Below are 26,933 nucleotides of genomic sequence, written 5' to 3'. Positions count from 1 at the left end.
TGTTGAGTCAGAGGCAGAGAGAAAAGTAGGGAATGTGACCATCATGGAACATAAAATCACTCTAAATCAACGTGGCCCCCGTTGATTAGATGACTCCTACAATGAAACCCGTTATGCTGTTGCGGTCCATCCAATAAAGACGAAACGATACAAGTAAAAATAGCCCGTCGGCCATTTTTCCCGAGTTCTGGTGCCATGTCACATTAATTCAAGTAATTTATGCATTCCATTTGAATAAAAACCTACGAGGGTGGCATGTCAGCGAGGGCAGAGCTCGACCCGTGTGGCGTGCGCTTGGCCCCAGCATGACCAATTACGTATTTTTTGCCCCCCCCACCCAGTCAAATTTCTTTGCTCGTTGACTTTCCCCGAGCCTGCAGTTTTTCAATAATCTGCTACCTCCCTTCCACCTTCAATTTGCCACTTAGTTAACTTGTCCCTGGTGGGGTCAAAACAGTTAGTCTGAGCAGTGTTACAATTTACAACTCTCAAACCTCACACCAGGTATCTCAGACGCTGAATGTGATGCATTTGCGTTGTGGTTTTGAGTGCCGCCGAGCTCACAAATGGACATGCGTCCTTAATCACATCCGATGTAAAGGAAATACAATTCAGAACGGTCATCCTCTATTTAATTGTTGTTCATAGGCCTACTGTAACTGTGACAATAGCAGATGGATTTACAGAACAGGGATAAAAGCTTGACGTGATGAGTGTTGTTGTAGATTGATTGAGTGCCACCTTTTACCTACAGTAGTGCCTTAGAATAGCCCTCATTTTGATTAAATAGGGTGACCTTTTAGGGTTTCTATTGATGTACACTATATATGTGGACACCCCTTCAAATTAGTTGATTAGGCTATTTCAGCCACAGCCGTTGCTGATAGGTGTATACAATTGAGCACAAAGCCATGCATTCTCCGTAGACAAACATTGGAAGTAGAATTGACTTCAAACGTGGCACTGTCATAGGATTCCACCTTTCCAACAAGTCAATTTGTAAAATTTCTGCCCTGCTAGAGCTGCCCCGGTCAACTGGAAGTGCTGTTATTGTGAAGTGGAAACATCTAGGAGCAATGGTTCAGCCACAAAGTGATAAGCCACACAAGTTTACAGAACGAAACTGCCGGGTGCTGAAGATTAAATAAATCTGTCCTTGGTTGGTTGCAACACTCACTATCAGGTTCCAAACTGCCTCTTAAGCAACGTCAGCACAAGAACTGTTTGTCGGGACCTTCATGAAATTGGTTTCCATGAACGAGCAGCCGCACACAAGCCTAAGATCACAATATGCAATGCCAAGCGTCAGCTGGAGTGGTGTAAAGCTCGCTGCCATTGGACTCTGGAGCAGTAGGAATGCCTTCTCTCGAGTGATGAATCACGCTTTACTACCTGGCAGTCGGACGGACGAATCTGTGTTTGGCGGATGCCAGGAGAATACAACCTGTACCAATGCATAGTGCCAACTGTAAAGTTTGGTGGGGAGGAATAATGGTCTGGGGCAATCTTAACGCTACAGCGCAGTGCTTCCGACATCAACCTTACTAATGCTCTTGTGGCTGAATGGGAAGCAACGTCAGTAGAAAGCCTTCCCAGAAGAGTGGAGGCTGTTATAGAAGCAAAAGGGGGACCAACAATGTATCAATGCCCATGATTTTGGAACGAGATGCTCAAGAGCAGATGACCAAAAGTATGTGGACATGTAGTGTATCCTGGAATATGTAAATTCATCTGAAGTGATGGTGTCATTCGGAGTAATCAAATGTTAGTTACGAAGGTGTAAAACCTACTAGAAGGACTAGTTCATGGGAAACTTCTTTTCTCACCAGTTATATATTTATTGTATGGTATTACTGAACAATGTGTAGAACTGTTATATACGTAAAGCATGGGAGTTATGTGATATACACAATTATATTCAGTTACTATATGAAAGTAACTTGCCAGTTCCATTGGTTTATTAAAATCAGTCCACTTTGATTCACCTAGTCCTCCCACAACAGGAATGAATCAAATCAGAAGTTTTAAGTTTGGTAGTTATGTATGTGCGACCTGACCTGACGTGTGAGTGTGAAAAAGATTGATGTGAAATAATTTATATGCTGGCTATAATTCCTGAAATGTCGATTTAGCATTTGAAGGAATCCTACCTTCTCTTATGATCCTCCTGGTGTTAAAAGGCACCAAGATGCTATTAAACTGACATAGTCCGACGAAGCCCCAGTACATCAACCTCTTTACTACTCTGTAAAATGTGATCCGTTTGTCTATATGTATTTTACAATGTGACACGTTTTCTGAGGAGAAGATTGATATTGAAGCTTTGCTATGTTTGGAGGTTTTTTCCTTAACTAGGTGTGGTGGGGACGCAAACAAAACAGGGCTTTTTCTGCTAAATGGAGGGACTTGGGTTAATTTATGGCCTGTTTGGAAGTCAGGTTTGGATCTGAATCCGTAATGAGCAAGTGCACCTGCAGTCGCATACAAATGAATGACGATGACACTTCGTATTTATGCCTCCCAAACCATGGAGACCTCGTGATCTGACCACTAATTGCTGATCAAAAAGGCTTCAGTTGCATGCATATCATAAATATCAATGTATAGTTCCTATACTGCACTGTACAATGATGGACAATGCCAAATGTGTCACATGCCCAAGGAATACAGATGCCACCCATCAAGTTATCGCAAAGGTTTTCAAATGATAAGTGTCTTAATTGTGTCCCAAATGGCACCCTACACCTTGGGTTTCCAACCACACCTGCACATTTGTTTTTCAAAAAGCTCACAGATCACTGCACCTGTACATAGCCCATCTATAAATAGCCCAAACAACTACCTCTTCTCCTACTGTATTTATTTGTTTATTTTGCTCCATTGCATCCCAGTATTTCTACTTTGCACACTCATCTACTGTCAAATCTACCATTCCAGTATTTTAATTGCTATATTGTATTTACTTTGCCACCATGGCCTATTTATTGCCTTTACCTCCCTTATTTCACCTAATTTGCTCAAATTGTGAATAGACTTATTTTTCTACTGTATTATTGACTGTATGTTTGTTTATTCCATGTGTAACTCTGTGTTATATGTGTCAAACTGATTTACTTTATCTTGGCCAGGTTGCAGTTGTAAATGAGAACTTGTTCTCAACTTGCCTACCTGGTTAAATAAGTGAAACAAATAAATAGCTAAAAAATAATTAAAAAAATGTGCTCAACAAGTCTCATAATAAATAGCATGGATTCACTCTGTGTGCAATAATGGGGGGGTTACCATGATTTTTGTTTTTAATGACTACCTCATCTCTGTACACCACACATACATACAGTGGGACAAAACAGTATTTAGTCAGCCACCAATTGTGCAAGTTCTCCCACTTAAAAAGATGAGAGGCCTGTAATTTTCATCATAGGTACACTTCAACTATAACAGACAAAATTAGAAAAGAAAATCCAGAAAATCACATTGTAGGATTTTAATGAATTTATTTGCAAATTATGGTGGAAAATAAGTATTTGGTCAATAACAAAAGTTTCTCAATACTTTGTTATATACCCTTTGTTGGCAATGACAGAGGTCAAACATTTTCTGTAATTCTTCACAGGGTTTTCACACACTGTTGCTGGTATTTTGACCCATTCCTCCATGCATATCTCCTCTAGAGCAGTGATGTTTTGGGGCTGTTGCTGGGCAACACAGACTTTCAACTCCATAGAAAATCTTTGGAGGGAGTTGACATCTGGAGACTGGCTAGGCCACTCCAGGACCTTGAAATGCTTCTTACGAAGCCACTCCTTCGTTGCCCGGGCGGTGTGTTTGGGATCATTGTCATGCTGAAAGACCCAGCCACGTTTCATCTTCAATGCCCTTGCTGATGGAAGGAGGTTTTCACTCAAAATCTCACGATACATGGCCCCATTCATTCTTTCCTTTACACAGATCAGTCGTCCTGGTCCCTTTGCAGAAAAACAGCTACAAAGCATGATGTTTCCACCCCCATGCTTCCCAGTAGGTATGGTGTTCTTTGGATGCAACTCAGCATTCTTTGTCCTCCAAACACGACGAGTTGAGTTTTTAACAAAAAGTTATATTTTGGTTTCATATGACATTCTCCCAATCTTCTTCTGGATCATCCAAATGCTCTGTAGCAAACTTCAGATGGGCCTGGACATGTACTTTCTTAAGCAGGGGGACACGTCTGGCACTGCAGGATTTGAGTCCCTGGCGGCGTAGTGTGTTACTGATGGTAGGCTTTGTTACTTTGGTCCCAGCTCTCTGCAGGTCATTCACTAGGTCCCCCCGTGTGGTTCTGGGATTTCTGCTCACCGTTCTTGTGATCATTTTGACCCCACGGGGTGAGATCTTGCGTGGAATGTTGAAAACAGATGCCTTATTTACATACGAATTCAGACCTTTTGCTATGAGACTCGAAATTGAGCTCAGGGGCCTCCTGTTTCCATTGATCATCCTTGAGATGTTTCTACAACTTGATTGGAGTTCACCTGTGGTAAATTAAATTGATTGGACATGATTTGGAAAGGCACACGCCTGTCTAAACAATGTCACACAGTTGACAGTGCATGTCAGAGCAAAAACCCAAGCCATGGCGTCAACGGAATTGTCCCTAGAGTTCCGAGACAGGATTGTGTCGAGGCACAGATCTGGGGAAGGGTAACAAAACATTTATGCAGAATTGAAGGTGCCCAAGAACAGTGGCCCCTAGACCTGGCCGCCCGGCCAAACTGAGGAATCGGAGGAGAAGGGCCTTGGTTAGGGAGATGACAAAGAACCCGATGGTCACTCCGAGATGGGAGAATCTTCCAGAAGCACAACCATTTCTGCAGCATTCCACCAATCAGGCCTTGATGGTACAGTGGCGAGACGGAAGCCACTCCTCAGTAAAAGGCACATGAGAGTCTACTTGGAGTTTGCCAAAAGGCAGCTAAAGGACTTTGACCATGAGAAACAAGATGATCTGGTCTGATGAAGCCAAGATTGATCTCTTTTGGCCTGAATGTCAAGCGTCATGTTTCGAGGAAACCTGACACCATCCCCATGGTGAAGCATGGTGGTGGCATCCTCATGCTGTGGGTATATTTTTCAGCAGTAGGGACTGGGAGACTAGGATCGAAGGAAAGAAACAGAGCAAAGTACAGAGATCCTTGATGAAAACCTGCTCCAGAGCCCTCAGGACGTCAGACTGTAGGGAAGGTTCACCTTCCAACAGGACAACAACCCTAAGCACACAGCCAAGATAATGCAGTCGTGGCTTTGGGGCAAGTCTCAATGTCCTTGAGTGGCCCAGCCAGAGCCCAGATTTGAACCCAATCGAACATCTCTGGAGAGATCTGAAAATAGCTGTGCAGCGATGCTCCCCATCCAACCTGGCAGAGCTTGAGAGGATCTGCAGAGAAGAATGGGAGAAACTCCCCAAATACAGGTGTGCCAAGCTTGTAGCATCATACCCAAGAAGATTCGAGGCTATAATCGCCGCCCAAGGTACTTCAACAAAGTACTGAGTAAAAGGTCTGAATACTTATGTGAATGTAACATTTCAGTTTAAATTTGTTTATACATTTTAACAAATGTCAACTGTTTTCTCTTTGTCATTATGGGGTATTGTTTGTAGATTGAGGTGGGGGGGAGGGGGAACAATTTAATCAATTTTAGAATAAGTCTGTAAAGTAACAGTGGAAAAAGTCAAGGGGTTTGAATACTTTCCGAATGCACCACATGTCAGTGGTAGTAAGTCCTATTTGCATGTGGAAATGTTACCAAATGCATCTTTGAGACAGGAGAACAGTACAATGGCCAGTGTCAGTCCATTTTTGAGGCGATAATCCACAATATAGTGTCATAACCAGAAGTAAACACTTGTATAATGCGTAATATTTTTTTGCAAGACTACACTGTCCTCAAAAGCCCATCTGCCATACGATCTGAGGTCTTCCAATTCAGCATAAAATGGCATATGACGGTGTTGATAAACAAAGTCCTTTACACTTCTGTCTTTTCCCTTCGTTATCTGAAAGGTAATGATGAATAGAAGCATTTCGATCAAGCCCAATAGGCCTTAGTACTATTCCTGTTTTGAATTATGCATATACAGTGTAATATTGAGTGGAAGGTTCCTTTTTTAAATGAGTAGAATGCACTTTTCCAATACATTCAACGGGGCTCAATCCATTCGCTTGATCAGAATCTGATCTCGAGTGCATCTTTTAAATCTATTTCAGTATCTCCCGCTACAGTTGTCTGAGCCCAAATAGTTATCACTAATCAATAGTGATAGGATTGGATATAAACTGAGCGGGACAGACTGCCTTATCCAGGAGGCTCCTTACAGCAGTCACTCACTCACAATGATGCATGCGATTGGCCCATGGGAGTAGTGATGTTGTCTATTCCAGTCCCAACCACTGTGTCCCTGCAATCATCTCTTGAACCAGGATCATAATCATTATGGCACACTGTAAGAATCAAAAATTAGCATTTATTATTGGACAGGGTCAGGTAGTCCCTCCCTGTTTCAGTCCATTTTCTAACATTTTGTGTCTAATGAAAATTACCCAGGTTGGTATATAAGGAAAGGTTCCCCTTTCAGTTTGTGGTGCTGCGGAGCCAACTGGCAAAATAATCTTGCCTGCCAGACCTTTCTCACCTTTCAATGTGGAGATGCCTGGATTGATGCAGCGGCCTGCTGGAGCAAAACGTTTTACAAAATGACCCGTTTTTGTCTTACCTTGAACATTATTAACTGCCTAAAAGCCGACGTCGTCTGAAAAGCACATACGCAGGGTAGTTATTCTTCCTCTGTCATTTGAAAAGGGTGGCTGTTGATATTGACAATGCAGACCCCCCTGCCTCCCCTGCCGTGCTCTTTTCATACGTATTTTGACACTCGTGCCCACGTGTGTGTGAGTGTTTGTGTGTCATTCATAAGAGTGCAGGCAGGGTTGCCAGGTCTCGCAAAAATGTCCACTCAAAACCTGCCAAAAAGCCTGAAAACAAGCCCAATTAGTTGTTTTTCAGAGCAGGAGTTGCCACGTGTGTGCAATAAACCCTTTTCCCCCAACGTTATCTAGCCAATAAAGAAGTAATATCAAAGTAATTTGTAACGACATTAGAAGCCACATTCGGTTGAAATCAAAATAATATTTCTTGTGAATTATGACATAATAAACATGTTTGAAAAGGTAATTTGCTCTTTTATTAAACTCGCCAGATCATTTTACATCAATCAATGTGGATTTTAACTCGTTTGACTGCTATGATTAAAGCAATAATGCATGACGCAACGCGCAGTGCCTGGATACAGCCGTTAGCCATGGTGCGCGTGTGTATATCACAAACCAGATGTTATTAAGACTACAAACCGTTATAAACGGTCCATTTTTTTTTTGTGAGATTGACTTGTCATTTCAATAGCTATAATCTCGGTTTATGATTGTAATTCAACTTTGGGTTGCAGGTAGCCTATTGGCATACGTCTTATATCAGATAGTCTACAGTAGCCTAGGCAAGATGTAAACGGAACCATTTAACAGCTTGCTTTTAGTTCAAATCAACAGGCTCATTTATTCAACATGAATAGCTTGGCGATTTTCTATGGTAATTGCTTGTTTCCCAATAGCCTGCTGGAATAGGCTACTAAAGATGGGGTTGTACTTTCAATCACTGAATTAAATATTCATATGTATGTGAAGTGAATATGCTTGTCAACAGCAGCCAGTGTTTTTTTCTTTTTTTTTCTTTTTACATGTAGCTCAATCTGACTGATTTATGTCAATTTAATGCGTTATGGGAACTGATCGGCAATTGCGAAAAACTTCCAATTTATTTAACTGAACCTGGCCATTTTAATAATAGCATAATAACACAAGGCTACTACAACAGCAATACACTGAAGATATAGGCCTTTCCAGGTAGACTACATAAGTGGCAGATTGATTTGTAATGACTCCAGTGATCTAGTAATGTTAAAAATATTTCTTGTAAACTGTACAGTAGCCTACAATTGCATATACATGGATAGGCTACTTGATGGCCAACAAATGTTAATACATGCAAATGTTATTCTCCACATTTAATGTCAGTTTCATTGAGCACTTTTCCCCATAACAGAAGCAGGTGAGGGAGTTCCATAACTGACATTTCAAATTCCCTCTCATGCATTTCAGGTCGCAATTGTAAATGAGAACTTGTTCTCAACCTGGTTAAATAAAGGTGAAATCAAAAAAATAATGACAAGTTAAATAGACTACCTACAACTGGTAAAACGTTGTCACTACGTGAACGTGCTGCTCTGTCTCCTCTCACTCACGTGACTCAGCCAACAGTGGACTAGGCTGCAGTGCTCTCTCAACACACACACCCACCCCTCCGGCCCTCACTCACTCACTCACTCACTCACTCACTCACTCACTCACTCACTCACTCACTCACTCACTCACTCACTCACTCACTCACTCAGCAACAGCCTGCCTCATTGCCTGATAGTCAGCAGCAGCAAGTCACAGTGAAATAGAAACGTTTTTTGTTTATGCCATGGTGGCCACAGAGCAACTTAGAAGTAGCCCAAAAACCTGCGACCAATACATTGTCACCCACGACATTGTTTTCAAAGTAATCAAATCAAATCCAATTTTATTTGTCACATACACATGGTTAGCAGATGTTAATGCGAGTGTAGCGAAATGCTTGTGCTTCTAGTTCCAACAATGCAGTAATAACCAACAAGTAATCTAACTAACAATTCCAAAACTACTGTCTTATACACAGTGTAAGGGGATAAAGAATATGTACATAAGGATACATGAATGAGTGATGGTACAGAGCAGCATAGGCAAGATCCAGTAGATGGTATCGAGTACAGTATATACATATGAGATGAGTATGTAAACAAAGTGGCATAGTTAAAGTGGCTAGTGATACATGTATTACATAAGGATGCAGTCGATGATATAGAGTACAGTATATACGTATGCATATGAGATGAATAATGTAGGGTATGTAACATTATATTAGGTAGCATTGTTTAAAGTGGCTAGTGATATATTTACATCATTTCCCATCAATTCCCATTATTAAAGTGGCTGGAGTTGAGTCAGTGTCAGTGTCAGTGTGTTGGCAGCAGCCACTCAATGTTAGTGGTGGCTGTTTAACAGTCTGATGGCCTTGATAGAAGCTGTTTTTCAGTCTCTCGGTCCCAGCTTTGATGCACCTGTACTGACCTCGCCTTCTGGATGATAGCGGGGTGAACAGGCAGTGGCTCGGGTGGTTGATGTCCTTGATGATCTTCATGGCCTTCCTGTAACATCGGGTGGTGTAGGTGTCTTGGAGGGCAGGTAGTTTGCCCCCGGTGATGCGTTGTGCAGACCTCACTACCCTCTGGAGAGCCTTACGGTTGTGGGCGGAGCAGTTGCCGTACCAGGCGGTGATACAGCCCGCCAGGATGCTCTCGATTGTGCATCTGTAGAAGTTTGAGTGCTTTTGGTGACAAGCCAAATTTCTTCAGCCTCCTGAGGTTGAAGAGGCGCTGCTGCGCCTTCTTCACGATGCTGTCTGTGTGAGTGGACCAATTAAGTTTGTCTGTGATGTGTATGCCGAGGAACTTAAAACGTGCTACCCTCTCCACTACTGTTCCATCGATGTGGATAGGGGGGTGTTCCCTCTGCTGTTTCCTGAAGTATACCAAGTAGCCTAATTTAGCTAGAAAACCACAGATATGGCAACCCTGAGTGCAGGAACTTGAAAGGCAGGTGGAGAGGGATCATGCAAATCATGTATACGACCTGTCTCCTGTCATAATAAAAGAAAGTGTTGCCATGTACACCGGATATGTCAACCTGGACTTTGGGGTAGACGTGAGGTAGTGGGTTCGTGACAATCCGTGATGGGCACGGAGTGACCCAGGTGTCCAGCCGCGTCTCTGTCAGCCGTGACAGGTAGAGAGGTGGCTCAGTTAGGCTGTCATCGCTCCCCCTGGCCTCTCCCGCGGTGCCGAGCTGCCGGCTGCCTGTTGGTGGCAACGTTGGGATTTCGTGGGAGCCGCAGACTGTAATCAGTCATTATGTCAGCAGCGCCCCCAGGAGCCCCGCTCCGGCTCATTCAGCCAAATAATAAGCAGCCGATAACTGCGATGGCGCGCAGGCAGGGGCCCCGCAGGGTGAGGAGCTGGAAAAGGGGGGCCTTTTTCACTCGCCCTTGTACACAGAGCGATCACCTTCAGTCAAGGTCTGGAGCAGGCTTTCATAGACCCCCAGCAGCCTCTCTTCTCACGGTCAGAGGGCCACACGCTCTTCTGGCTGGGGCTAACCTGGAACGTGTGTCTGTTCACGTCTCCAGGTTTTCTGATTAATTAAATATTTCTTTACAGATCTGTAGGAATGATGTCGAGGTGTTATGGATCAGGACCATTAAACCACAAACAACCCCTACTTTAGGTTGACACAGTGGTGTGGAAGCCTTCATTTCCTGGTATTCCCTACATCGGATAAACCTGATGATGGTTTGACCTGAAAATATGCCTTTCACAGTTGTAACAGACCCTATTTGTTCACCAGATATTTAAGCGTTTGCCAAAAAAATGCAATATTAAATCTCCCTATATAATTCCCTATATAGTGCACTACTATTGACTGACTAGTGCTCACCCCATGGATGGCCATGGGGCTGAGGGAAAATTGTGCAGTTTTATGAAGATAATTTCTTGTTATATATATATATATATTTTTACCATGTCTTATGATGTGTTCATATGCAATCTGGGGAGCCTGACCTCCGGGGGGGGGATCCCCCCCCCCCCCAAAAAATTTTTTTTCCTGTGCCCCCCCCGAGTTTTGGGGGGGGTGTGTGGTACGCCAGTGGCTGACTGTTGAAACGTGTATTGAATAAGATACCCCCCCCCCACTGCCCTCCCCTAGATTTTTGTCATTCCATAACAAGGTCCACAGTCTCCCATTGTCCCTCTAGCATTCCTCTGCTCAGTAGTATTGACTGGTTCTGCTGGGTGACTGGTGCCATATTACATCCGTTTATCATCGGTACGGCAGAGCGCTCTGAACGTCCCGTCCTCTTCACCCTGACGTTTGACAGCCACATCCGTTCAACAAGGCTCACTCCGTCTGCCTTGTCCATAACTAGTGGCTATGCACAGCCTACATATAGACACATCACATCCTACACATCACATCCGTAGTACAGAGTAAAGATCTCAGCAGGATTTCTTCCGGCTGTAACAATGGACGGAGGGAAATTTGCACAACGATTGTTAGATTTTGTATTTAGCTTTTATCACTTTTATTTAGGTGCTATGTGTTGGAGGTAGTTCGGTGAACCATGTTTAATTAAGTGACGAGTAACCTTGGCTGAGACCTGAAGACTTGAGCTGATACCTAGGCTTTACCTTAACCGGCGAACAGCCATCTGGGGTCATTTGTTAACTTGCAACTGATGTCACAGGCATTCAGTCAGATCTGGGCTGCCTAGTTATTCACAGGCCATGGTCTCATAAATTACCACAATGGGGTGGGGAATACCAATTCAGTCAAGATGAACTGTAAACTTTCAGTGCTGTACATGCCAAATGGATGGCTACATATCAGCTCATATCTAGACCGATGAAAGAATTTATGAGCATGTTTATCATACTGGAGCAATGTGAGACTACAGTAGGTAGCTAGACTATGAGCTCAGGTTTGATCCTTCACAGTTAAACTCCCACCCTTAATGATTAATAGGTACTCGCAGTCATGATATTGTTGCAGCAGTCTTTGTCTAAAATGGCACCCTATTCGCTATTGTAGTACTTTTGACCAGAGGACATTGAGGGGATACGGAGCCATTTGGATAGAGCACAGTTTGAGATGCTCTTAATCTGCCAGGGTCCTATGTCTTTAACTTTAATGTGATAACAACCGGGATATTTCTGTGCCATTCCTGTGGCTTTAACTTTAATGTGATGACAACCGGGATATTTCTGTGCCATTCCTGTGGCTTTAACTTTAATGTGATATCAACCTGCCATTCCTGTGGCTACAACCCCCCCAATGAACAGAATTGATTGAGATGAGAATCATAGATAACTTTTTTGCCCGGCACAAAGCAATCTAATTCGGGGAGGCACATTGCAACTGTTTTTTTTTCTCCCTTTCAGCCCCTTGCAGTAAGACATTTAAGCACCTCACTGTGGTGAATCTTTTTGTTGTTGTTGTATAGTTTGTGGCGGTGGTGCGGCTGGCGAGACCAAATGTCCACTTACTGGCTCCGCTGTCAGAGATGAGTCGATGTGAAAGGTTACGGTCTCTAATCTTGTTTATGTTTTTGGTGGTGGTAAGCCCTCGGAAAGCCAGCTTTGTGTCAAACACAGCTGGGTAGCCTCGTATAATTGCAACTGGGCAGAAATAATTGGAGCAGCAGCTTAAATGCAGCCACTACACCCAGGTCACTAACTGATTTCTATCTGCACATGGGAATATGGCAGTGCACATGTGCCAGTTGATGCGCTGCGATCAAGATAAACTGATGTGACGTTGGCTTACGGTACATAAACTCATAATGTAGGTCTGGCGCTCAAACTGAAATGTGGCATTTGAAATGCTGAAGGGGTCTAAATGGTGAGATGGCGAGCAAATTCTGTTGTATTAGTTACAAAAGCACTCTGCCAATTTATCAACATGCCATTTAATTTATAATAGTAACAGTGAGATTGGTGCATTTAACTAATTACAAAAGCATCCAGTCTTTCCATGACTGCCTAGCACAATCTGAAACTAGGCTTGAACTGATACTCATATTTAAAACAACTTTGTCCTTTCACCTGATGCTCTTGTCATCCCCACTCAATATAGAATCCTTTGACACGTGAACCGAGTATTCGGACCAATACATGCCTCAATACAACAGGCAGCCGCTTTCTCCTTCCCTAATAGGCCAAAACCTCCATCGGAAGAGTTGGCCACCTTTCTCCACCCACTGCTTGGCTTCAGATTGGCTCCTCGTGACCCTATGAAATTCATCATTAGCTACAAACGTACAGCCCCTCCGTCCAATGAATCCTCCATCCTGAAGTGGTCAATAACCTGGCCTTCCATCTAATCATTGGGAGTGTGGAATACGTGATGCCAATGCTCCTGCCCCGGGGAAGGCTTTTTTTGCACCGCGTTCGACTGATGACTTTGACTGTCTTGGTTGTGGGGGAAATGTGGATTGGAAAGATGGTCAAGATGCAGTTTTAATTGTACTGACACTAAAGGATGAAATTGAACAGGAAAGAAGTGCTTTTGGTGCATCGGGGTGGGGAGAGGGAAAGGGAGAGGGGTGGGGGAGGAGGGAGAGGGGGTGGGGAGAGGGATGGAGAGGGGGTGGGGGGAGAGGAGGGAGAGGGGGTGGGGAGAGGGATGGAGAGGGGTGGGGAGAGGGATGGAGAGGGGGTGGGGAGAGGGAGGGGGGGGAGAGGGGAGGGGGAGGGGAGAGGGAGGGAGAGGGGTGGGGGAGGGAGAGGGAGGGAGAGGGGGTGGGGAGAGGGGGAGGGAGGGGGGTGGGGAGAGGGAGGGAGAGGGGGTGGGGAGAGGGAGGGAGAGGGGGTGGGGGGAGGGAGAGGGAGGGAGGGAGGGGGTGGGGAGAGGGAGGGAGAGGGAGAGGGGGGTGGGGGGAGGGAGAGGGGGAGAGGTGGTGGGGGAGGGAGAGGGAGGGAGAGGGGGTGGGGGAGGGAGTGGGAGGGAGAGGGGTGGGGGGAGGGAGAGGGAGGGAGAGGTGGTGGGGGAGGGGAGAGGGAGGGAGGAAGAGGGGGTGGGGGAGGGAGGGGAGGGAGAGGGGGTGGGGGAGGGGAGAGGGAGGAGGGAAGGGGAGGGGGTGGGGAGAGAGGGGGGAGGGGGGAGGGAGAGAATTTGTAACCTTCTCTCCATTGTCTGGCTGAATGCAAATTGAGCATCCGAATCGCACTTTAATTTTTAATAAAAGGGAAAAGCACACCGAATAAGAGAGCACCTCTCAGGCTCTCCACCATCATGTCCAATTAGAGCCTGTCTCTGAGAAGAGCCTGGACGGAGAGTCAGCCTGGACTGTGGCCATACAACCACTTTATACACATTTTATGATGTTTGGATCTGTTTTGACAGATGACAAAGGTTGCCAACCCCAGGTCCCGTACCGTTGTCTCTCGTATGACAAAGGTGGCCAACCCTGGTCTTGAGGGGGCTGCAGTGTCCTGCTGGTTTTTCCTTCAAGGCTCTTTGCCCATCTGATTAACTGAAGCCATTATTTTAGCAGTGTCACCCCACCTGGGTGTCAAGAGATTGACTGGGTCCTTAATTGCTTTCAAGGCCTCCTGAGTAGGATTGCGGCTCCAACTCTATTGTGCAGGAGTTAGGTCTCCCCAAATAAAATGGCTGGATTTCTTTGAACACAGACAACAGCGCTCAGCTTTCGTTTGCTTCCGTATGAACAGTACTTTCCCCGCTAGAACGTCACCCCGGCCATGAGATCTGAAGTCACACACCAACAGATGCAGAGAGTCCTCATGCATAAGAAACCCCTCTCCGACAGCCATCTGTCTCCCTCTGTCAGTTACCATGCGCCGTCAGTTTGTTTTTGTTAGCGCCGTGTACAATTTTAATGACACGCAAAAGGCGGCATCCGATCTCATGGTCCTCACACCTCGTTCTGAAAAATCCCATTCCTCGACCTGTCTTTGACCCGAGTAACAGGAGCCAGAACAATCTCTACTGAGAGATCCGTAACTCTGAGTAGGTCTGCCGCTGCTTAACTGTGCTATACTCTTACCCCACAAGACTGCTGGGTTGAATTCTGTTGCTGGGCTAAATTAAAAAGTCGAACCTCATTTGACCTTAAGCAAGAAACCCTAACAACAACAACCACCATCACCACCATCATAATGGATCAGTTTTACCTCTCCATGGTCTGACATTAAATTGAGGGGCTATTCTGTTGGCTGTGGAAGTGAGGAGGATTTGAAAAGGAAAGTGCACATTGACGTGAGTAAATTAGACAGACACTCATAAGCAATGTATAGACTTAGACAATTGTTGTCTGTTGTTTTGCTTGCAATCTGCTCAATTTGAAAGGTGGCCAATAGCGAGTGCTCGCAATCTGCTTCAAAGAATCCCAGTGACATTAGTATGCAGCCCCATGTTCCTCAGTCAAGCATAGAACCGCTACCCACAACACACTGCCTGCCATTATGATTGCTTCGGCCCCTTTTTTTTTCAGCCTGAAATGACTGAATTCTTTATTTTTGTGACGGAATATCCCAGTTCATAGAAAATAAACTGCCCAAGTTTATCTGGAAAGCTATTGACGACTGGAATCATGACTCTGCTTGAGCAATTCATCACAATGTCACCCTCGGCAACGCTCCGAGAAGGCGATCTATCTGAGGACTTCTCATTTCGAAGATGCCAAACACTCTATGGTTTTGTTGAGTTTTCATTTGAAACCCAAATGTTTACCACCAACACTGCTATTTACTCTCTCCTGCAAGCTTTAACGGTATTCCAGGCTAAACATTAGCAAGGGGCATCTAGCTACCCGATGAGGATACGGCCCTTATCTCTCCCTGCCCCTAACAAGAATTGAACACGTTTACCGAGGCACAATGTCACTTTACAGCAGTTGACTGTCAGGTCTTATCGCGTCAGCCACCGGCAGAGAATAATGCAACAGGGCTTCACCAAAACAGAGATGCCTATCACTCCATCCCTATTTTTATTTTTTATAATTATATATATATTTTTTAGTCTACATGTTTAATGTAAACTTGGCAACACAAATGTGATTTGCTGGGTTGATAACCGGTGTATTTAGGGGTTACACATTCGGTGACCCCCCCCCCGTAACCTTTTATAGGTCTCATACGGAATTATTGGCTGCTGTAGCAAACTGTTACAGGACCCTTTTCTGCACATACTACCATCATGCCTTTTTTAAAGATGGATGGCTACAAGTGGATTAGGCCGTCTCAGTAAATCGTGTGCTTAAGTCCTTTCACATTCTCGGTTGTTTCTCGCATCACACCCAATTGACTTTTTCCAGGCACCGTTCAGAATGCCTCTTTGGGCAGTCCGTTTTATTCATCGATTGCTATGGGAGATCGTCCGCTTGTATTTTTAGACAAGGATCGCTAATATCTTATAACTGTCATTATCAAGGAATTCATATTCCAGCATTTTATAAACAAAACAAGTGCGCACTTTCTTTCCCAATAGTTTGTGAGTAGAACCAACATGATAGTTATTCAATCAGTCAGTCTTGAATGAATACATTGTTCACCCCCTGCTGAGCGTGGAATTCGCATGGCCATGTTTTTGTGACTGTAATCCAGCACTATTGAATCCCGGATTCAATTACTTTTTTGAATTTATTTTTTTAAAATCAGAAGTTCATTCTATTGTGCTTCTCCCCATGTAAAGCCAGCCATAGATGTATGCCTGGGCTGAGGGATGGCTGTCCAATTTTACGCATGGATGGCTGCTCTGCCTGCGTTGTCTGTGTTTTAAAAGCCTCTGTCAGATGTACGTTTAGGATGTATTGCTGCGCGGTCCGTGTGTAATTCTTCCAGACATTGACCATTTCTGTCAAAGCCCACAATCAGCTTGTGCTATGATTTGCGACGTGTGTGTGTGTGTGCGTGCAGGTAGACACAGGCTTATACTCTCTACTGAAATAATTTTCCATTATTCGTTTTGGAGCTACTCAGAATTGAACTACCTCAAAGGTCAAAGGGCATATCTTGTGTTTTTGCTAATGGGAAATGAATACCAAACTGGGAAATGGGGGAGTTGTCGGATCAATTACGTCTGATACCTTTTTTGTGTGTCTTTTTTTTTTTGGGGGTGGGACTTTTACACACTAGCTGCCTTGATACGAAAAGAAGTCGGTGATAAATCAAGAAGGTTATCCGTAGAAGTTAGGTGACTTGTTGTGTTATACTGTGTCGTATTAGGAAGTAGTTAATTTGCCACTAACTAATGAAAGACAAAATAGCACTGATCATGGGTGGAGGAGAGACTTCCAATCAACTCCAATATGTAGTCCAGTGTCTTTAACTCCTAATCCCTCTCTTCTTAATGTCCATTTTTCACCTGGACAGGCCAATTTAACAGTATCACAGTGGGACCTAAACACTTGTCCACGATGTGATATAAAAGAGCGACATGTTCCCTTGTGTTATGACGTGTAGATCAATACGAGGTCAGGCTGCCCATTTAAGACGTTGATACAGGTTCAGTCGTGTCTGTTTGCATCCCAAATGGCACCACATTCCCGATATAGTGAGCTACGCACTACTTTTGACCAGGGCCCATAGGCTCTGGTCAAAAGCAGTGCACTATATAGGGAATATGGTGCCATTTGGGACACAATCGGCATGTAGTAGTACAGAAGGCGTTGCCGTTGTTCATCACCTCGTGGAGAAATAGGCACCCTTTCTAACCCCCCTGTTACAGGGGTCCTGGGATATCTCGGCTGTCTTCCACAAAGCCTGAATGGGAGCATTGTGTGTGCCCGACCCCGCTCCTTACACATGGAAGCAGGACACTAGACGGGCCTTGCCAGTAACTCGATCCCCAGTTTCAATCAGATGCAGGTTTGTTTTGGAACCCATTCCCAATGCCAAAACACAGTTTTAGTGTCGATGTGTGTTGCAGTGCTTTTGTGCACATGTTGAGTTTCATGTCTGCATATTATTCCTCCACGCCTTTACATATGTCTTCAGATAATCGAGATCATTTAGATCATTTTCCTTTGCAGTGGAATATTGGTATTTGCGTTCAATGGTATTATACTCGAATAGTCTGCATTAATCTTGATCGCGTCTCCTTGCCCGACAATATAACCCTGCACTGCAAACGTGACGCAAAGTGCCGTTATTATGTGAGGGAGGAGAAAAGCGAAACGTCTGATTGTACATGCACACGATGCTGTAGCCCTTTGAAGGACCTCCAGTGTCAAGTCCCACTAACGTCACCCATACAATCTTCTCCTCTATTGACTTTTATGTTCCGCCGCAAGGTTGCTCATCCCATTGAGAGTATGTATGTATTCCAAAGAAAGAATAGCATCATTACCATAATGATATTCCATCTCCAAGATAAACACCCGTTCCCTTCCCCACACCTTGCCTCTCAAGCTTCGGTGAAGAGGGCAAAATTGTGGGGTTGACGCTAGTTCGCCTTGACACCCGCGAAGGCGGCCATCTTTGAACGGTGTCTTCGACAAGGTGTTTTGCATGTTTACTGTAAATTGTAGGGGTTGACGCTAATTCGCCTTGACACGCACAAAGGTGGCCACTTTGAGTAGTATCTACTACAACAAGGGGTTTTACACATTGTGCGGTTGCCTCTGGTTTGCTTGACACGCACAAAGGTGGCCAGTTTTTGGAAATGTTTTCTGACTTACAAATTGTGGGTTTGACGCTTGTGCACCTTTTGACGTATACATTTTCAAAAACATATCTTTAGCATGAAGCCGTTTTACACGCCAGGTTTCCCACCCACCTACCTTCTCTCATTGTGTGGACATAGCAGGGGTATGAGGAAGCCTCCTCCGCTCCTCGACGCTTTATCCAACATTCGTATCATAGGACACACGGGGACAACCGTCTGCTTGCACACCCAATACACACAGAGACAAACACGCCAGTAACACACATCTCGCATAGTTCAAGGTTCTGCCATTCCCTAATAAGGCCATTAAGGACGCAAGCATGTGGGAGACTGCAGCAGAGTATCTAAAAAGGCTGGAGGTGTTATTTGAGCGTACGCCCGTCTCCACCTCCACTCTTTGTCATGCAGATGGAGAGAGAGAGTTAGGGAGAGGACGGAGACGGAAGACTCAGCAGAAGACGCAGGGGGGAGATTCGGGAGGTTGACATTGGAGAGGAAGGACGATAGGAAGATGCAGAGGGAGCATGGCGGAGAAGGACGGATAGGGATGGAGAGAGAGGGGGGGGACGATAAGATTATGCAGAAGAAGGGAGCGAGATGGAGTGAGTGAGGAGGAGAGAAAGTGAAAACAAGGCTGCAGTAAGGGAGGCAGAAAAATACATTCTATCTGCACGTTCTCTGGTCTGGGTTGCCAGCAACCGCAGTCAATTGTTATCAGTTACCCTGCATTTAATTTGTCCCTTGGGTCCAGATGTTGCCTATGCATAGTGTGTGTCTGTCCTGCTTCCCCATTCACGCCTAATGATAGCCTCTGCTAACACCCCTAGACTGACTCAGCACATAATGTTTGACCTGCTGAGAATTACTGGAATAATATGTGCCATGTGTTATCTACCTGTAGGTTAAAACAAAGCTCTCATTTACTTGAATATTTAAATGTGTTATCAAATTTGTTTGTTCACATACACACACATTAATGGAGGTCTAGGCCCACTTCTTGTTTTCAGGAATTGCATGCCTGTCGTTATATAGGCTACAATGAGAAATGCAACTCAGTTTGCAGACTCGTTTTTGGAAACCATGAAGTTTGTATGAATAAATGGCAAGTTTTATTAGATTTGATGGACAAAACTACCACGGCGTCTCGACTCCATAGTATGGATACACAATGTCAATTGAGCACTTTGTGAGGTATCCACTCTCTCCAAGCTGGTCCTGTTCATAACCAGGACACTTCAACCGCAATGCATTTTCTCTACATTAACCGTGTCCATATAGCCTCTGGCTGTGTTCTGGCCTGTAACAACCCATGAGTTGAGAGACTAGGATCAGCCGTTACCGCGTTTTGTCGCTAATGTGTCGCTTGTAATGCCACACTAGTAACGTGTGTGTTTGTTTGTGTGTGTGTGTCGGTCGACAGTAGCTTAGTGAGCCCTGTCCTGTGACTTCCCGACCTCTCTCTCGCTCTCAGCACATTCTCCACTCAGCTGACAAAGTAAGCCGCTCTTTGATGAGCTCCGGGGACCACGACTGCCTCGCCTTTTGTGTACGACACAGGCCGTCACCCTGCATTAGTCAGCCATTAGTCAATTGTTAGCAGTGGTGGAAAAAGTACTCCGTTGTCATATTTGAGTAAAGATCTTAGAAAATGACTGGAGTACAAGTCTCCCAGTACAATCCTACTTGAGAAACAGTCTAAAAGTATTTGGTTTTAAATATACCTAAGTATCAAAAGTGAACAGTGTAGAAAACCATTTCAAATTCCTTATTAAGCAAACCAGATGGCACCATTTTCTAGTTTGTATTTGAACTATAGCCAGGGTTACGCTCCAACACTCAGACATAATTTATATACAAAGCTTGTGTTTAGTGAGTCCACAAGATCAGAGGCAGTAGAGATGACCTAAGCGTTCAAAATGTAACGAGTACTTTTGGGAAAATGTATGGAGTAAAACTATTTATGTAAAAATACTTGAAAGTACTACTTATGTACTTTACACCACAGGTTGTTAGTCATTAGTCATGCGTTAGCCATTAGCCACTAGTCAGTCATTAGTCTGTAAACGTGTGCTCTTTCTAGTTTTTCTTTTTAGCAGAAGGTATATGGGCCTGTTGGGAGTGTTGATGTGATAACCCTTCGATTAGGCTATGTGTCCCTAGTGCTGTAAAACCTAGATTGAAGCAGCTATAGTTGGCTGTATGAATGGACTGTAAACTCTGGATAGTCCGCTAAAAGCTAGATAAAAGCACTTACAGCAGATTATATGAATTGTTTCGGTATAGTGCACTAAATGCCTGTGAGTGGACTTGGGTTACGCAGCACACAGTATAGACTAACCTTTTATGTGTGTCGCATTGTGAAGACTTTAAGGTCCACTATCTCGGGTTGTACAATAGCTGTTTCCTTGGACGCAATCATGGTATGAATCAAACCTGAGGCCACACTCGATGCCTGTTCATTTGCTGATACAAATGCACTGAAACTGATACGACAACAAATGGTAGACTTTTTTTTTGAAAGAAAGTGACGTTTCAGTTAATGCGGTTTCTTTGGTTGATGTTGATTTGAACCTTGATGAACCTAGATGGAAAGCGGCTTTTAAGTTTCTCCCTAGTTTGGTATTCTCAACTAAAATGTTGCTTTCCGGATAGGTTACTATTTAGTCAGCACGACAATTGATATAAATGTGTGTACTCCTGTGAAGACTCCCCACAGTAATACACCAGTGTCTCAGACACCTGTAAGTGCCTCATGAAAGGCACATTTGTCTCTGTTTCACAACCCTTTGACGAGGATTTAGAAGCTCCTATCCCTGGTCGCCACCACCACTTCTGCCCCGATGAAAGTCGTGGAAGAAATCCAATATCTGGCTGTGAAAACACCTCAATGTGTAGCTCAGACGGAGAAGGATAAGAAAACGAGAGGGTAAAGTGTTCTTACCAAGAACAAAACAGAAACATTGGTATAAAGATCCATTTAAATCTGCATTTGGAGCGTCAATATCACTTGTGTGCCGGAGTTTATTTCCATGATTTGTACACAGTTGTTCTCCATGACCACTAAGCGTGCAAGTTAAACCATTTTCAAATTGAGATGTTCGCTCCAATGTGAACATAATGCTTTGTAAATTTGGCTAGTTTCCACTGTGCAAAACTCTTGCTTGGGGGGATTGGTGCAATATGGCTGGTGCAAAAGGTTCTTCAAACCCCAATGGACCTTCAAATAACTGACAGATGCTATGTCTGTCTGACCACCAGCCTGGTTCTCCAGATATTGACATATGGTGTCTGCCAATCTAACAACAACCTCCGATTTGGATTGGACTTAATGAATAATGTACGCGATGAAGCACACGCGATACTGGTGAGGAAATAACATTGGGCCAGACGATGTGTAGACTGTTTAGACCAGCGGTTCCCAAACTAGGGTTCGCAACCCCATGTGGGGTCGCAACCGGAGATTTGAATTATTATAATATTTTTATTATGAATATATATATTTTATATATTTCTTGTCTTTATCTCAAAATCATTGTAATGTGGTTAACCTTAAACATCTAAATGAAAATGATTCAAAACCACTAGGAATTTAAACTGGGAACTCAAATCTCCAACTTCTGATTTCAGTGTGTTCAAGACAACTGGGAACTCTGGGGGGATGACCTTTCAGAAATCATTTTGAAAGGTCATCCAACTCTGCATTCCAACTCTGGAACTCAGGCCTCTCTTGTATTTTTCCGAGTTCCCAGTTGTCTTGAAAGCACCGTAAAACCAAATATCGATCCAAGTTGGATGTGACCAAAGAGAAATGTGCACAGTTGACCATGCCCCCTGACTTTGAGAAGCGCCGATGCGACATGCATCAAACACACCCATCTCATTAGTGGCGGTGAGAAGACACATTGTCAGACTAATTTGCAGTTGGCCGTCATTGACTGTCATAGCCCCACATTTAAAAGTATGTGGTGATGAATGAAGACAAATCAGAATACTGTTAAAAATGTTTTGCAATTGACCGCCATAGCCCCAAATAAAGTTAGCATTGGCTGTTAATTACATAGGTTTTTTTTCACATGGTTTGGGTCTTGAGAATTTTCAGATGTGGACGAAAGGTTTTGGAAACGCTGGTCTAGGCGGTCATTTGTAGTACAGGGTGTCCGTGTCATCGGTACAACATGTTGGTATTAAAATGAAGCAAATCAAATGGAAGTGTGATTTTACTGAGTGTTGTTGCTATGAACTTTTCAGAATGGTTCATTTTTAAAACCGATACTGTGACAGCTGTTGACATGTTACATTGATTGGTCTGAGCAGGTATTTTCTATACATTCTCAAAGCTACAGCATGAGTAATATAACAGGTCAAAGGTGCCAGTTTGGTAATGCAGACTAAAACAAGGCATGAGAGAACTGCATTACGGCAATATCGTACTTCCATGAGGTTGTAGTATTGCTTTGATGATGTAGGCTAGGATACAATCTTGTATATATTTGGTCAGATGAGACCACACAATCAGTCTACACTTCTGTTCAAGCAAATTGGAGTGAAATTGCGTTTATCATTTGGTTAGTGCTTATTCAACCCCTCGTTTGATTTCGGATTTAACCCTTTGTATAATTTACTATTCCGATCCAGATGTGTGGACCTCAGCTGCCATCTGCATACATTTAGTGTTTGCGATGTGGATGACATTCCATCAAGATAATTTTTAAGGGAATGCATTTCACAGCTCCTTTTGCTGCCACAACGCATGTTTTGGCCTGTGCTGGTCTCACACACACACACAAAGAAACCATGGGAGTGTGTATTAAAAAAAAAAAAAAAAATCAATTACACACATTTCTGTAGAATTAATTATAGGGGAGTTGTCGTAAATCATATTAATTCAGCTGTAATTAAACTCAGCCTCTTCACCTCTGAAGCCTTTTCAAAAGGTGAAAAGAAAGAGAGTGCAGAGGGAAGGAAAGATCGAAAGAGAGAATGACGGGGGAAGAGAAATGGAACGAGCAAAACAAAGGGATGAAGAGGGAAAGCAAATGCGAGAGACTGATTGATTCAAAGACAGAGAGAGAAAATGGAGCAAGAGGGTGGTGTGTGTGTGTGTGTGTGTGTGTGTGTGTGTGTGTGTGTGTGTGTGTGTGTGTGTGTGTGTGTGTGTGTGTGTGTGTGTGTGTGTGTGTGTGTGTGTGTGTGTGTGTGTGTGTGTGTGTGTGTGTGTGTGTGTGTGTGTGTGTGTGTGTGTGTGTGTGTGTGTGTGTTCATTCAGCAAAAAAGGTAAATGGTGGAAAGAAAAAGCGGTCATCAAAATGCTGATGTCGTATGAGGATATTTACTGCAGAGTGTTAATGCAGTTTAAATCAGGCTCTTTGTCCGGCGGCCATCAGAAGGGCCCTGTTGGGTCCTAATAAATCAGCCATTAAACGCTGATGTGACCTGAATAGCGCTTCATACATATATAATCAACACATCGCCAATACAGAGTGCACCCAGACCACTTGAAACATTCATGAGGATGCTGCTAATGGGCAACTGAAGATGCACCAACAGTTCATTAATATGCAGCTAAAATATACATGCAAATGATCATGTGTGTAATCATAACAAGTTGTAATGATGCCATTTTTAAAATGATTCTAATCCATATCCCTATCATCGTCATGGATTAAATCGATTCATTGTGTTGTGAATATCTTTTATTTATTTATTTTGCTCATCCAGTCATTTTGGATTCTAACCGGTTCCTTTCTCTCTGTTCTAGGATGGGATATATGGTTCTAGACTCTGAGATGTGATGTACTGGATTTGTAAGGAGCTTTGACAAGAGAAGAATCACTCCCAGGTATGTGACAAGTCAATCCACTTCCTCGTCAGATCAAACAGTTGCGATTATCATAAGACAATTCTCTTCACTGTTTTCTCAAATTCGATCCCAAAAACAGATAGTCATGAACGCTTGATTAAAAAAAAACTTTTTTTTTAATTGGCTTGCTATCAAGTTACCCTCTTCAAGTGATTCAACCGACCTTGCAGTTTCCTTTGAAAGCATGAATATGCATCAGGGAAAGATTAAATGCACATGCAGTCTCCTACACAGTATTCTGATGACGAGCATTCATTGGGTCCAATTTCACTTGTTTTCTTGTGTGCGATTTGATGAGTTGATGGTTATGGAAATGATCTATGATAGGTGCTCATTAACATATGCAAAACTACGGGACAGCCCTGGTAAGCAATGCCCCCTTGGCAATGGGAGAGTTTTCTGGTTGATAACCACGCACATCCAACAAGCATGTTTGGATTGCGCTTCCTGATGCAAATTATGTTTTCTGCGTAATCATGCAAAAGTGCAGCTGGCTTCCATTTTGCTGTGCATTGAGTCTCTACCCGCCCCACGTCAACCCCCCCCCAAAAAAAACCTCTCCACCCATACCTTATGCTTGTCTTCCCCCCTCCCCCCATTACTGCAGGCTGTGCGTTTTCAGTAAACGCCACCCCCTCCTTGTTTACGTTTGCTTCTCGTTCCTCTGCCCCCCCCCCCGTGTTGTTTCTTCTCTTTGCCACTCTTAGCGATTGAGGCGACGATATCGCCGGCTCATCTGAAAAAAATGATTATCCAGGTCACCTGACATTGTTGATGACGTGACTTCATCGTAAGCCGTGGGATACGGTGGGTCGGAAATATGTTCTCAACAGCGGTTTATAAATTCAGCAAGAGGTGGCATTTCACCTTTTTTGAATAACTCCACACGGAATCGCACCAGGTTTTGCAAGTTACAGTACATGGCACCCCGGCAGTCGAAAGGATTTGAATGGCATTTCCTCCTCAGACAGAAGAAAACAGTGCAGGCGTTTATGCTAAGAGTAATCTGAGTGATAACCTGTTTTAATGTACAATAAATATGCATTCATGTCACAGCCAGTCCTTTCCTCTGCACAGTATGAAATGAAGCAAGGACAGGAGTCAAATCTAAATGGGATATTAGTCGCGAGATGTCAATGAAGCTTTTGAGTAACATAGGAGAACAGTGGGGTGTTTTATTGAGTTGCACCTCGCAGCCTCACTTCGTCGGGACTTGGACTCTACAAGATGTCAAACATACCACAGGGATGCTGGCCCATGTTGACGGTAATGATTCCCACATTTGTGTCAAGTTGGCTGGATGTCTTTTGGGTGGTGGACCATTCTTGATACACACAGGAAACTGTTCAGCGTGGAAAACCCAGCGGCGTTGCAATTCTTGACACACTCAAACCTGTGCCCCTGTCACCTACTACCATACCCTGTTCAAAAGCACTTACATCTTTTTCTCTTGTCCATTCCCAATTCTCTCAAGGCTTAAAAATCATTCTTTAACCTGTCTCTTTCCCTTCACCTACACTGGTTTAACAAGTGACCTTAAGGGTTCATAGCTTTCACCTAGATTCACCTGGTCAGTCTGTCATGGAAAGAGCACGTGTTCCTAATGTTTTGTACACTCGGTGTATGTTGTATAGAAGGGCTTATGTTTGGATTGTATCTTAAAGCTAGCACATGTGTAATGGATGTTATCCTTGTACGGTGGGAATCTCAATTGTATTTCCTTGATTCCTTGCGTTCCTCCCCTCAGATATTTTCCTCCAATACCTTTTGAGGAGGAGGCTAGGACAGAGGGCATGAGGAAACAATTAAGTACAACTGAGATGCAGCCATATTTTTTAAATTGAAATCTCTGGGACTTCATCTCCCCTGCTCTCTTCTCAGATCTATTGTAATGGCAGGAGCCTGCTACTAGCATAAAGGAGTGTAGGAGTGTATCTCACAAATGAACTATTATATTAGTTTTGACAGGTGTCAAAGGAACTTATATCCTTGTATTACTACTTTAATTCCAAAACATCTTAACTCCTGACCTTCATTTGATGCACCTTATATTGCTTAATGTGCGGTCACTTTGATTTAAGGCCATTCTGGCGGAAGGAGACATAATCGCCTAGGAGAGTGAGGTAGATACCATGCCGCGGGAACATGGAGGGGAGCCTTTGACTAGTCACCTCATACACCTTTCCCAGCATGCTTTGCATACCCATCTAGGTTACCATAGTGACGACAGTGTAAGGTCTATTTGACCACATTGGGTTCTGATCACATGCACTCCGAGGTTTTGGTTTTGTTATCTTAAAGCAGTGCCATTTGTTTTGTTAGTTTGGCTCGACAGCCATGTTGTCTAGGTCTCACTGAATGACGCAGAGTAGTTTGAATGGAGCGATGTCTGCAACGTCCTCAAATTTGAATTCGACCTGAGGACGGTTTACTTTACAGGTCTTCTGGTGCTTTGGCTAACAAAATGACCAAACGCCACAAATGAGGAACATGCTGGTGTTCGACATCAATGTGTGAAAAGCCACAAGTCGTTTGATGCACTTTTGATATCTGTAGTGGTGAATTTCTTTGACATGTGGCACCACGACACTGTGAAATATATTTGCCCAGGCATGTTTATGGTCACCTCTGCCCCAGCAGGTGGAGAGGTCCTCGCAGGG

The 26,933-nt window shown here is 43.9% G+C and overlaps 1 protein-coding gene across 18 annotated transcripts in view; it reads left to right on the top strand.

The window, feature by feature from the left end:
* Positions 1-26,933, top strand: part of adgrl3.1 (adhesion G protein-coupled receptor L3.1) — a 329,225-nt gene that overhangs the window by 16,814 nt on the left and 285,478 nt on the right. For all 18 annotated transcript variants that reach the window (XM_046328067.1, XM_046328082.1, XM_046328081.1 and 15 more), the window contains exon 2: positions 24,172-24,252. The gene's annotated coding sequence lies outside the window, so the exon portion shown is untranslated. The remainder of the gene's footprint in view (positions 1-24,171; positions 24,253-26,933) is intronic.

This window comes from Oncorhynchus gorbuscha, linkage group LG25, assembly GCF_021184085.1.
Source record: "Oncorhynchus gorbuscha isolate QuinsamMale2020 ecotype Even-year linkage group LG25, OgorEven_v1.0, whole genome shotgun sequence".
NCBI lineage: Eukaryota > Metazoa > Chordata > Actinopteri > Salmoniformes > Salmonidae > Oncorhynchus > Oncorhynchus gorbuscha.
Note: the sequence above shows the minus strand (reverse complement) of the source record. Positions and strands in the feature narration are given on the sequence as shown.